Genomic DNA, 13483 nt, shown 5'->3' with positions numbered 1-13483 from the left:
TTGCGTGGATTAATGCAGTACTATGATGTCAAAGTCGGTACTATATTATTATATTATTGCAAACGTTTTAATGAATTATGAAAATTCCGAAATACGACATCTCACTGATGGAAAATGATACAAATTCTATTTATACGTCTAATGTCGACCAAATTTGAATTCAAGTTTGCTACACTTTGTTTACCAGCTGGGCCACTCATATAAATACTATATACGCCTATATACGTGTACCATATAATCACACGCGTGTGGTAAAACCGTATAGAGTGTTTTGTGGGAGCTGGGTGACAAAAATTGTTAATTTACAACCAGCATCAGTTTCATGTCGAGAATTATTACTAAATTTTACAAACCCTTACCGAATGAAATCATGGTGCCTAATGGATGCTCATGATACATGATATTCTTCATAAATACAATTTTAGTTTGAACGAATAAATTTTGCAGATTTAAAAAATGTTCAAATCAAATTAAATTCGAAACGAACACTAATTAACGAGATTATAAATGTTCAATTCGTTTAGCCTTTGAACGTCAAAGCTTTTATGTGGTACAGCAATGTAAATGTCGCTCTGCTCATATGATATTAGCATTTACATTGTTTAATCACGTAAAGCACGGTACGTACGTGCTTCCAAATTAACTATAACCTCCGATCTCGTCAAAATAAAAATTTGGAAGCATATACGGACATAATGTATCTGCTATTAAAAGAATTTTTTCTTATTACAGCCAACCATTTTTCTAAATAAAAACAATTCTTCATTCATCAAAATCTACTACGGAAAGCTCGTAACAGATTTGTAACGTTTTATAGGTCAATTAAAGCAAATACATAAATAAATAACAACCGAAACTTTTGACTTTGAGAGATTGTTTAAGTAAAAGTAAAATGAATTTCATTTTATACAGGAAGAATAGGACGGGCACGCTACATGGAACTTGCCACATGCAATCAAAAGAATTTCCTTTTACTTATTATTAAGTGTATCCGATAATTTACATTTACAGTTTACATGATATGGCATTATACATTTTTTTTCCTTTCTTCTTTATTCTTTAATTATAACAAATTAATTTTTGATATTTTTCTTCTTTTTTTTTTCTTTTTTAGGTTAAAATTACAATGATTCTTTTCTTCATTTTTCTAGTTTGTTGTTTTTGATATTCGAGATATTTTATAGGTGGATCAGAGAATAAATATTACATTTTCATTATAGATAAAAATAGTCTTTGATGGTTAAATGGAATTAAAATGAAAAATGAAAATACGACTCTCATACAAAAGGCAGCGAATCGATTTGTTCTTTAGTTGTTGTTTTTTTTTTTTTTTGTTGTTTTTACCCTGTTTTTCCGTTTTATTTTTCTATATTCTTTTCGTTATGATTGCTTGATTTCTGAAACTTTTGGTGATAATATTTTGGTTTTGGTTATATGAACGACGAGAGTGTAATGAAAATTTAAAATAATTTTAGCTAGCAACGGGCCAACATAGCCAAAATTTCCAAAAAAATTGGCAAAAATTTCCAAAAACTGCGAACGTCCAAAAACCTAATTTTTCCATAATTTAGAACTGTTTTGGCAACTCTGGAGCTCAGCCTTATGTTTTAGCCGGCTCTCAATGATTTATGTTTGATTATTGACGCTCTCATCTTTCAAATTAATCATTTAAAACCGTTCGAAATGGTGAAAAAAAAAATTTTTGGACGTTCGCAGTTTTTGGAAATTATTGGCCATTTTTATGGAAATTTTGGAAAAAACTTCCACAAAAATTTCTAAAAATAGGCCCTGGTCGATTCCATTTTAAACGCACTCACAATTTATGTTAAAATAATATAAAAATGAGTGCGTTTTGTCTTCCCTGGCGTATAGACCATGCCAGTTTTTATACATTCATTGGATCCTTGCGTTCCTAGCCCAGGGACAAATGTAGGAATGCGCAACCTCATTATGCAAGACTTTGATTAACCCAAGGTTCTGTCAAAATGGTGGCTAATTTCGAAATTTGTTCAAAACCGTTCAAATGTTGATTTCTGAGATTTGTTTTGATTTCAAAACGTTGGTTTAACTAAAGGCTGTATTTTACTGTCGGCTGTGCGTGGACCACATATACCTTTTCATAAAAAAATCACCTTTGCATCTTTGCACCTTTTGAGGTAAGGACTGTTTTTGTGAACATTTTTTCCCATATGTTAAATTTTCACGATTTTTCCTACATTTTCCCAAGTTTAAGGAAAATATTGAAAAATATAGGAAAACGTGGAAAATTCAAGAAAATTTGCTAAAATGTTTTACCCAAAACTATTTTTTATGAAAATTTGGTATCATCACACATCGAATAAAATGACAGTTGGCATTAACTTCCCAACTCGAGAGATGGCATTTTTGGGTGCTAATGATCATCAGCAGCACCATGTCGCCTCTCAAGTATAGTTCTCTGTTCCCAACAATAGATAGCCTACAGTACATGCTATTTTAAATTAAAAAGCGCACTGATGGTGTGAACTGTTTTCTATTTAATTAATTTAATTAAAACATTTGTCTGATTGGGCAGAAAGTTTTTTTACAATTAGTTTTTTTATGGAACAATGACATTTTGTTTTCGATTTTTTTTTAAATAGAAGCGTATAGTAATCAATGGTGTTAGTATACACTTTTACTTATTACTTATTATGAAATTTTTATAGAGATTCCTTGCAACTGTTTTTTAGAAATACGATTATACTACGACATACGCTAATATTCCTTTACTTTCTATGCACAATTTTAAACGTATTCAGATCTAAAGATGTTGGAAACATTATTTAAGTGGATCTATTTTAACATCTTCATCGTACTACTTTATATTTCACCTTTTATAGTTGAATGAAAACCTAAAATTACACGAGAAACCAGACGTTGTTTATAGTCGGCATGGTGGAGCTACCTATCAAAGGAAACCACAAAATTACATGGAAGGGAAACCAGACATGTTGTAACAATAATTTGCGCCACCATTTCATCTCTTTCCAGTGAAATCCTATGGTAGAGGATTCATTTTCGCAATACTTTGAGAAGTCCTTAACGTATTTTGATGTTGAAGTTTTTGAAAATTCTCAAAATAGGTTCTGATATAAAGGCATCCTAGCAAGTGAAAGGTGAAATATAAGGCAAATCGATTCAGTTAGTTGGATATCTCGCTATTTCTATATGTAACATTTTAACAACAGTACTCGCTTAAGTATTTAGAGTTAACTATACTTTTGCTATCAAATTTTATTTTGTTTTATATTCGTAGGGTGTGTGTAGTGGAGTTCAAGCGAACGGTAGTGGGAGACTTAATAATTTTACGCAAGAACTAAACTAAATAATAAAACTAAAAGCATCTCGGACAATGTAATTGGATAAAATCGAGAAATAAACCGAATTATAGAACCACTGGTCATAAATCATTTGTATAAAGTACACGTTTCCTGGTAAGAACACGCTGGCGGATTATTTCTTTCTTTTTTTATTATTATTTTTACTGCAGGAGACGAAACAAAGTGTATACAAAACATAATTTATGATTTTTGTACGACCTGTCCCCGCATTATTATGTTATGAAATTTCCACAACATTTTCTAAACACAAGAACCACTCAACGTGATTGCAACCGTATAGTAAAGTAGAATTTCTCCCGATTAACATTGACAACTTTGTTAGAATGAAGATGACATTAGGTACAATAACCATGAAATAAATAAACTACAATAATAGACTGGGAAGTGAAATGAATATCGTGCACTGTACGCCACGAACCATTCTTCATAAAATGTATAAACCGAACAAAAGCCTCGCATCTGACATATAAAAAGTTTTGTGCATCAGAAATTGTATTATGCGGAATCCATATTATATAATAGTATCTATAGTATGTGATACTCCAAGAATTGTTATAATGAATGGGAAGCGAAGACTTTGAAACTATAAGGTGGAGTAATTAAAATTTTGAATCTAAACAAAAAGATCTGCTCATTTACTTTCAAAGACTTCTTTTCGGTATGGAAAGTGGAAGCAAATTGATTGTATGTTTATGGAACTATTAAAACGGAAAACTGGCATATACGTGACTTAATTAAAGAAATGTTGCATTCCATTGCGTGCATTCAAAGATTGTTGTTTGTGTTTGTTTTAATAAAATTCATTTTTAAATATAAAACTGTGACACGACTCTACTCCAGTTTCTTATAGTTTTCCATAGTTGTTATCAACTCAAAATTTGCAGACTGTTTTCTTGTCGAAACCACATTATGCTTATTTGTTTTTTTAAAAAAATAATGTCGTTGGCTACCTAATGGCTGTGACTTATAACCCGATGGGAAATCGAACAATCGATATAAACATTAAAGAGACGAGCAGCTATGATTTTATGCTATGATTTGCATACTTTGTCTATACAAAATTCGCTGTATTCACGGTGTCCCTGAATCAAAATAAAGTTTAATGAAATGGTACCCACAAGGTTATTACAAAAATGAACAGAGTCGCTTCAATTGAATTCTCGTCAAAATACCCACAAAGTTATTACAGAATAGAAAAGTGGACAAGGAGCTCAAACCAAGTGTTGAATGATTCAATGAATCCGATCCAATATCCAATTCATTAAAACTATATTTCGATTGAGGGACACCACGTATTGCAGATTGAAAGGAGAATTTCCTTTTAGCGATCGTGCTGGTGCAATCTCAAAGGTGTTAGTCAACATCGATAGTTCTCAATAGAGTTAAAAAATTCTCGTTTTAGTACTCGTTTCAATGTTTGAATAAATTTCATTCTAAAGTTAGTCATCTGTACTGTTGTTCTGGGTACTACACCATATTATGTAGTTTTAATGTTAATCAAACGTTGAAAATGTGAAAACGACTCAAGTTGAAATGAATGTGAGATAATATTGTTTCTAAAAAGGTTATACGAAGCTGATAGGAATTTTAAATTTAAATTTCGTCATTCTTTTATCCTATTAATAATAGGCTGGCAGTCCACCCTATGTAACATTTGATTTCCAATCTATTTGTTTTACATTTTCGTCGACACATCGAAAATATATCGACTGAATGGTAAAGTAAATTGTAACTTCTTCAATGAAACAGAAACGGAACCCCTGTCACAAAAATGTAGCTCTTTAATGTCGAATATATTTCAATAAGGTAGCACTGATGAAGATATAAAAAAAAAATGGGGACAAACCGTCTGTTCAAATAACAAGTAAATTGTGAGAATGTTGAGAACATTTCGACTACTGATGATAAACTATTCGAAATGATTAAAAGAAATTGCGATGAATTCTGCATGAAATTTTCTACAGTTTTGTCATTTAAATTTTGAAATAGGATTTTTGCACTTCTTCAATGAATCAAAATTTTACCAGAATGATATATTGGTGTTTTATGCTAAAAAAAATAAATAAACGATAACTTCGTCCAATGACTGCCGTGAACCTATATAATGTGGTTAATGGATTCAAGTAAATAAAACGTTCAAAAATCGAATATGACGCAGCAACGCTTTGGCAGCGCTCTCATTTGCGACATTCTAATTATGAAAGAGCGTTGGAATCTTGGTTTAAATTTTAAACGTTAATTTTGCTCATCCGGTCGTTCATGCAAAATTCAAAAAATACGTAGAAGTTGCACCGACATAAAATGTTTTAAATTTTCATATTTTTATATTACAGTCAAAGTCAATTACATCTATATCTGCTGTTGTAGTTGTACCATCTGGTCCATCTAGTGACACAAAGATAACCTCGTTTCACAGTTTGCATCTTTAATTACTATTTACGCAATGTAGTGCATAATAGTTATTTTCCCAACGCTAAGTAAAGTGGCCTTTCTAGGGAATGAATGGTTTGAAGTGTGTCAGACTCGCGATATTTTCCTATTAGATAGAGAAAAACTATTGTGGTTTTGAGACTACTTTTTGCAAGTTTATCGATGAAGTAAATTTGTCAGCCTCGATAATGTCTGACGGGAATACATCTAATATTTTTCATATTATCGGCTTCGTAATTCATTTCGGAAAGATGATGATTTTATGATTGTTGTTATGCTTAAGACTCATTTAAAAAATTTATGAACAAACAATTTTAGTCGCACATAAAATATATTAGTGCTGGATATTCATCTCTACTTTGTTTGCTTTATTCTAACATATTTTTGCTCAATTTCAAATTACTTTGTCTGAAATCCAACTTATTATTTCCTTTCGTCCAACAAACTATTTTCATTGAAGAGAAAATTTCTACATTGTGTAATGCAATGAATTTTTTATTAATAATAATTCTCAAATATTCACAAAGTGTTCTGTCTTTAATTCTATTTAAAACAAAATTAAATTTCAATTAAATTCTTTTTTAAATCCTTTTCCATTATTAATAATTAGTAAAACATTCAAACTTAATGAAGAGCATTTCAACTTGGTGCTATATACATATCCCTTGAAGAAGAAGAACAAGTAGAAAAAAAACTTCTTGAGAACGTGAAAAGTTTAACAAGTAAAGTTGTTAAAGCGATATATCTACACAGTTTAACAGTGCCGCATCTAACGCTTTTAAACGTGCCGGAGTGTCTTTCTGCATGAAATTATATATTCTATAAACGATGATAAAATCAATATAAATTATGTACCTGTCCTCCATCCGGAAAGTCGAAATTAGAAGAATTCGCCTATGTTCTTGAAGGATTTTAGGTTCTCAAAATTGTACTGCCAACTTGAAATATCATGTCCGCACTGTAGTAAGCGGGCGTGACGGAAGTCCTCTACTACAAAAATTTCCAAAAACATTTTTAGGAACTAAGGAGCACGTTTCGTTTCCGAAAGCTCGGAGAATATATAAAAATATTTCAAACTTAAACCACTTTATCCAATTAATACAATGACTAAGGACTAAGGAACATTGTTAAAATATGGAACAATATGTCTTCAAAGAATAGAATTCAATCGGAAGAACGCCTAATCATCTGAATCAAAAAAAAAAAAAAATTGGTAATTTTATTTCTCAAATGCTTTGGGTCAATTTTTGTTGACAAAAGTTTTGGTGAAAGTTGCGTCACCCTGACTGATATTATTAAGCCAAAAACCTAAGAACTTTAACAGATGAAAAGAGAAAGCCTCTTTGTAACGACGGCACTGCTGTGAAAGTTACACACTTCAAAATGTTGTAAGAGTGTTTAGATACAATTTCAGACATAGATAGTCCTTAGACTGTACACACGATATACCAAAAATTGAATTTTTGATTGGTGGAAGGTAAAATATTTTGGAGTTTTCCATACTTATTATTCATTTAAGGGTATTGACTTCTAAGGCCTGGACGTAACTTTGTTTTTATACATACCATACCTGTGTGAATTTATTGATCAAATTCATCACAATTTTTTAAAATGGAATATTAGTTTGTAAAGACCACTTCAAATTTTTAATTATTTCTCATTGGAGAAAATAGGAATGAAAAGTAAAAAAAAAATGATTAAAAACTTAATTTCAATGATAATCTTGCTTTTGAAAGTCATGCCAAAGATAAGCAGCCGGTTTAAGTCAAAGAAATGATTTTTGTCGTTATTATATCATCTCGCTGGGTTAAGCATAGCGTTTTTTTATTTTACGAACCATTAGCAGTCATAGAAAGACTAAATGCTTTTCAGCATTTAAAACTTATAAATATTCAATAAATTGATAACCTTAAACGACAATTTATTATGTGTGTTAATTTCCTTAATTTTTTGAAACATACCTCCTAATTGGATCAAAGAACCACCTGATGTGGAGAGGTTCTTTTGCAACCTCTTTTTTGGTGTGTATCACAAGCATAAGTGGTATTGTAGTATTACTTCAGGTATTTGCTCTAAATCAATATTTTAATTTGCGATGACTGTCTTGCTGCTGTTACGTGCTACTCATTTCTACTCACGCTTTGACAAGTTATTTTAATCGACGTAAAACATTATTCCAAACAAAAAATTGTTTTAGGTTATGTCTCTAAAATACACTGATCTTTTTATAAGTTCGTCTAAACTTCGAAACGTAAGAAAATTACAAAATGGCGACCCTATATTTTTGATTTTACACTGTTTTTAGAAATTCTTTTGAACAGAATTGTCGATACCCATGTAGTTCTTTCTGCAGAACACCTTACACGTACTTATTTTCATCGAGACTGGAAACGGCCGCCGGGACATTTTAGGCGGCTGACAAAATTCGGTCGATTTTGGGTCGTATTTTGGTATTTTGTAAACAAAATTTATTTTATAAACATATCTGTGCATTTTAGAGAAATACCGTGTAACAATTTTTTGCTTAGAATAACCCATATTTTGGATACGTGGAATCCAGGAAAGTCGCCCCAAAACTTAGAAATAAAATCTCTAAAAATTGATCAAAGTCCTTTAAAATCCAGCATTACCGGAAGATCATAAGAAATCTTCAGAAAATCATTGAAAATCTTCAGAATTTTCTCTTCGTTCAAACATGTTAAAAAACAGTTTAAGAGTTGATCGTCTATTTGTCTATTTCCCTTTCATGACCCTTTCAGAATGAAAATCACAATCTATCTTTGGTTTAAGTCAATTAAACAACAAAAATGTCAATTCTGAACCCATATAACTAGAATTGTTGCGAGTTTTGCATCTCTATTTTATTCAATCAACATCAACAAGTCTGTGATTATTTACAATTAATTGTTAGTCGCTAGCAGTTAGCTTCATAAATTCACGTCAATTGTAATGTATACCTACTTGTGAAAACCGAATAGAGCAAAGCAAATAAAATAACATATTCAAACAAATAGAAATGTTCTGACGGTATGAAAGCCTCGTATCAAGCTGTTAATTCATACAATGAAGTGAAAAAGTGGAGTAGAGAACAAAAAAAAACTATTTTAAATTAATTTTATTTTCGTCGGATTGTGCACGTCTAGCGAACAATTTATAGAGCTCTCGGTAGACCCACTCTTAAATATTTGCAATTTGCATAGTTTTTTAGAATTGATTTTTAGCGTATAAAGCAAAAATATTACTTTCGTTGTTTATGAGAGCAACGGCTCGTATTGTACTATAATATAAGCTGGCAAAGTAGGGAGTAGCACACTTTATGTGTCATATTCAACAATTTTATGTGAAATGCTTTCAATGTTACACGGGTTATGTCTGCTACAGTGAAACATACGTTTTGAGCTATCAAAGAGGTAAAATAACAAGCTCCGTGTAAAAGGACATCAAATGTGTGTGCTTGTCTATATGTGTATAATGTATGCAATTACGGTAAAGTACTCATACGAAAAACAAGCTTTCTGTGATAAATTTCCCCGGTTATGTGTGATGTCACTTTTTTTCTCTACTGTCAATGTTTGCATGACAAATACGTCTCACGATTGGTTTTAAGGTGCAACCGAAAGAGTTATATTTAGCTTGCAGCATTTTTTATAATTTGTTGATTATTTTCCTCCAGTTTAATTAATTTGCAAACATTAAAATAATCTATGATACCACTGTTGCTTATGTACATATATTACATCCCGGAAAGCCTGCGTGCACATCAATCCCTCTGTCACAGTATGAAATCTATACGTCATATTGCTACACTAAATGAAATATGTGTCAATTTTTTATTAAGCACTAGGAGTGCCCAAGAGTCTGTCAAGTGGATAATTGGAAAATTCGAAAATTTGACATGTCCGGCACAACAGATATTTCAATCATTTCTTTTTTAAATCTTTTTCTTAATTGTTACCACCACCTTCATCTTGATATCAATTCGGTTTCTTCACGGTATAAAATGGCTATGATTACGCTTACACTTGTTAGGGCCATGTCAACGGCGAATAGTTATTTGCATCACTTGGTTTTAAACCCCTAAATTACAGTATACGTGTGAATTCTTATACCGAGAGAATAATTTTTGCTTAAGTAGTCGAGACGAAACATAACATACGTATGCAAAAAATTTTCTCGTGGTATACAAATTCACACAGATGCTGTGATTGAGTGTTTTTTTTTAAGCCTGTGATGCACGAAATTTTACACTTGCCACACCATGAAATACACAAACAACAAAAACAAAATTCAAAGCATATCTATCGCATTTTTACACATAAATAAATTGCTGCGCGTCGTTTAAGGTTAAACTTAAATGTATAGAAGAAGAATGAGAATAAAAAGGAAACCGAAAATACGCAATACAAAGCCGAACGAGTTGACGGTTCGATGTGTTACACACTCACTAATCGTTATACGGAGAGTTATTTCCGCTTCGTCAAATTTCTCTCGTTGAGAATAACACATACAAACTCAGGGAATGACCATTATTAAGCAAAACATCGTTTCTATCCCCAGACCTGTTTACAAGGTCTGCTGAGAGAGAACTAAACAATTGTGGTTTCCGACGCTTTTGACGTGTGATATTCAGTGTTTCAGTGTTCAGTAAAATAAATAACAGATCCACAACAAACATTCTTTTCGTCTTAGTGAGACAATACTCATTGCATACACACTTCAGACCACATCACACAAACAATTACCTTCACACGTAGAAATAATATTCGGTTGCATTTTTCAATTACAATAATTGAATTTGATTGTGGAATGTAATCAACCACGAACCGCAACAGTCACCCTTATTATCAATACACAGATGTTATGACGCTTTGTGTACGTGCTGAAAGCGTCAAAATATAATACGTCTTTGCATGCAATGTTTTCCGTCCTTTTCAGGGATATCAATAGCGATCGGATAAAATAAAAAAACAAGTGACCGTCAACGAGTTATATACCATGAGCATTGGTATCACATCCATTATATCAACAATGGAATTCTTTTTTTATTTAAAACACAACAACAAAAATTATCGCAAAAAACAACGCTACAAAGGTTCGTATAACAAAGAATCGTATGTACAAGGTGTCGAACAATGGTTCGAATAATTTAATTGACAAAATGGACGATGCAATTAATATCGTTTTTGTTATTTAAATTAATTGCTATATACAATTCAGAACGGTCGCATCTTTGCAGAGATTCCCTAAAGTGTTGACTGTGTGTATAACTTCATTGTGCAGTGACACAATTACGATTTTGAATTGAATAAATTGAATTTTTCGGCGCCGTAGCTAAAGAGGTTCATTTAGGGGTTAATTCAGGAAATATCTACAAAGTCAGTGTAAAGTAAAAGCCAGGCGGATATGTTTCAACGATTTAAAAAAAAATGTTAAAGACTGTCAATTGGACGAATGGATCTTATTGTGAATAAATTTTACATTAATTTAGTAAGAAGACACGTTTATTCTTGGGTCAACAAGTACACAATTCCACAACAATTCTGAATAGTTTTAAAGCCTCGAGTATTTCTACTATAAGAAAGACTAGAAAATCCTCCAGAGATATCAATCATTGAGAGTTCCGAGTCGGTAGATAATTTGATAATTATAACTGAAATGCGCGAATTACTTCAATCAGTTTATATGTGACGCTTTGTTTAAACTAAATTCAAATTTTATTGTTTACACCAGAACAAAACCAGAACCTCTGAAATTATAGGATTAAACCATGGCCTATTTTCTCGAAAATAAGCCTTAAATTAAACACATGAGCGTCAGCACTACTTTCTTACACAATTCGGTTTACAATTGTTATATTGTAAGAAGTGAGTAAGGGTCATGCATGGAGAGAGGTCTCATTAGAGAAAATTAATAGAATTTAAATTTTTATTATGAAAACTCTTCTCTGTGTAGCTTCAGCATGAAATCAGGTGAGCTTGCCCTATGTGGCTTATTGTTTTGGATTTTACTAAGCTCATTAATTGTTTGTGAACTTAAATTACTACCGCATATTGCACGTAATCTAGACCTTTGTTAGTCACCACAATCATTGTTTGATAGAAAAACCAACAATAAAATAGAAAAAAAACAGGTTAAGGGTTGCAAGTGAATTAAGCTAAATGAAAATTATAACAATGTAAAAACAAAGTTTGGTCCATATATTTCCATAAATAATAAAAAAGGCGAACTTTTTGTATACCTAGTTCGGTTGTAAATTTCCATAACCAAATGTAAAGTTTTTGAAAATGAAAAAAAAAAAAATAATAATAAAACTTCGCGTATTAACTTCAGCAAGTCATTTTCATTTGAACAACTTTCTCAACAAGCCATAATGTACATTCGGAATTCTTGGAAGGAATGCCAAAATTTGTTACCTACAAAATTTTCAGTTTTCCTCAACGGTTTTAACATGCTTACGCTGATAGCATTGCACTTTAATGTAATTGACCCCTTTAGTAAATTAGTAAACTTTGTAACGATGTTCAAGAAATTCATCATTAAATTGGTTAGCAATGAATTCTCGTAAAGTTTGGTAATTTTGACTGGTTCATGAATTTCTTTTCAATTGCATTGATTTACAGCTTCCTTGTGGGAGATGTAAATGATTCAGAACCGTTTTGAGATTAAACGGAAATTTCATGCAATTTTACTCATTCAGGCAGGGGTATTATCGCTGATGTTCCCGCTTTGTACACAAAACTTTCATTTTACATCAGATGCGTACAAAACTAAACAATCACGTACAAACCAAACAAGTGATTTTCATGCACTTTTTCCATCAGCGCCTACTATTGGTGCCTCAACACCTTAACAACGACAGCAAATTTGATTGGTGCTTTAAGTCAAAATTTGCAATGTCAAAAGGGGTAATGTTCTAACGGTAATGGGCAACACGTAACCAACACAGATAATAGACAACCCTCCACCAAGCCAGATGCGACTTTAAATTTACGAGATTTCTCAACTTTTCGAAATAACACACAAATCCACTATCTCATCCGAAACAAAACAAAACGAAAAAAAGAAAGGAAATCAAAATCACCTAAATGACACTACGTCAGTGTTCTTCTCGAACCAATTCGTACCGAATCGATTCAAGATTTAAAAGTTTTCTTCAAATTCGTATTAATACAACAACCAGACCGAAAACTATTTGATGTAAGATGACTGTGCATGAGTTCGATGGTAACCTTTATAAACTTACACACAAGTTTCTCGTATAATATAGATCTCGGTACATACCGCTCGACATCAGAGTTCGATAAATATTAACATCGTAATTCATGTCAGAAGCGTCACAGAAAAGTTCTCGGTATTGAAATTTCGTATGGCACCATATTGCTATTATTTGCGCAATGTAGAAACTATTCGAGATCATTTCAAATATCCAAGTGTAATCCTTGACATGTACATAAACATGGCACATTTTAATTAAAATTTGAAATAAATTGAATTGTTGATGATGGTTAAAGAAAGAAATTCCCAACCGATCATCAGTTTTCTTCCTTATTTTTTTTGCCGTTGAAATGTTCCTTGTCACATTAACGATTTCCATTCATAATAACTGGAATATCTTGATTAAATATTTCAAATTCAATTTAGTTAAAGTTTCTTAAAGTGGCTTTGCGAAAATACTTTACATCATCGTAAAT

This window comes from Bradysia coprophila (assembly GCF_014529535.1).
Source record: "Bradysia coprophila strain Holo2 chromosome X unlocalized genomic scaffold, BU_Bcop_v1 contig_173, whole genome shotgun sequence".
NCBI lineage: Eukaryota > Metazoa > Arthropoda > Insecta > Diptera > Sciaridae > Bradysia > Bradysia coprophila.
Note: the sequence above shows the minus strand (reverse complement) of the source record.